The 1,038-nt window shown below is 41.6% G+C and overlaps 1 long non-coding RNA gene and 1 pseudogene across 1 annotated transcript in view; one reads left to right on the top strand and one right to left on the bottom strand.

Moving 5' to 3' along the window:
- Window positions 1–6: 6 nt before the first annotated feature.
- Window positions 7–717, top strand: LOC113787099 (translocase of chloroplast 120, chloroplastic-like; annotated as a pseudogene).
- A 49-nt stretch (window positions 718–766) lies between these two features.
- LOC140920314 (uncharacterized) overlaps window positions 767–1,038 on the bottom strand; it is a 1,398-nt gene continuing 1,126 nt past the window's right edge. The window contains exon 2 of the long non-coding RNA XR_012163102.1: window positions 767–1,003. This is a non-coding gene — a long non-coding RNA (uncharacterized lncRNA). The remainder of the gene's footprint in view (window positions 1,004–1,038) is intronic.

The raw sequence follows: 1,038 nt of genomic DNA, 5'->3' as shown, positions 1-1,038 counted from the left end.
GAAAGTAAAGAGATTGAAACTGCTGGAAGCTCATCCTTATCAAAAAATTCTCTTGCTACTGAGATGCCGACTGTTCAGGCTACTGCTGTTGATTCAGAAGAAGGTAGTACAGAGGTTTACCGGTCTAAGATTTCTAATGAAGAAAATCTAGGAAATTATGAAAACATTTCCGTTGTTGGGGAGCTAAAAAAGATAGCAGAGAAAAATGCGAAAGAGAAAGACACCACTCAGATTTCTAAAAAACCGGATACCGAAGCTGTTTCTTCATCTGGAAAATCTGTCGCCACTACCACCACTCTTGTTCCTGCTGGCCTTGGACCTGCAGCTCCATTATTTAAACCTGCTCCACGGGTAGTGCAGCAGACGCGGGTCAATAATAGTGTATCTAATTTGCAGTCCCAAAAATTGGATGAGTCCTCATCTGGGGAGGCTGAGGACTAGGACGAGACTCGAGAGAAACTTCAAATGATTAGGGTGAAGTTTTTGCGACTATCTAATAGGCTTGGGCAGACACCCTACAATGTTGTTGTAGCGCAAGTTCTGTATAGGTTAGGACTGGCTGAACAACTCAGAGGGAGGAATGGCAGCCGTTTTGGCGCTTTTAGCTTTGATCGTGCAAGTGCAATGGCCGAGCAACTTCAATCAGTGGGTCAAGAACCACTTGATTTCTCTTGTACAATAATGGTTCTTGGAAAGACAGGATTAAAGGCTGCATAAAATAGGACTAAGAAAGGACACGGAGGGAAGATCAACAGATACAAAAATATACACGGACCAACAAATCAAGTGACCCAATTGATAAGAAACCTTACCCAAAAAAACACAACATTATCTTATCCAACAGGTTATATAAAAACCTTCAGATTATTGCCCAATAACAAGAACATATAAATAAAATCAAACCTGGTAGCCGCATTTGCATGGTCTCAATTGCTGATCTGTCAAATCCATCTCTTCAGCACAGAGAGGACAAGTCCTTTCTCCTTCATCACTCATGGTTGCACTGGATGAAAATTCAGTAGACCAGAAAACACACAT

Source organism: Cicer arietinum, chromosome 1 (assembly GCF_000331145.2).
Source record: "Cicer arietinum cultivar CDC Frontier isolate Library 1 chromosome 1, Cicar.CDCFrontier_v2.0, whole genome shotgun sequence".
Lineage (NCBI taxonomy): Eukaryota > Viridiplantae > Streptophyta > Magnoliopsida > Fabales > Fabaceae > Cicer > Cicer arietinum.
Note: the sequence above shows the minus strand (reverse complement) of the source record. Positions and strands in the feature narration are given on the sequence as shown.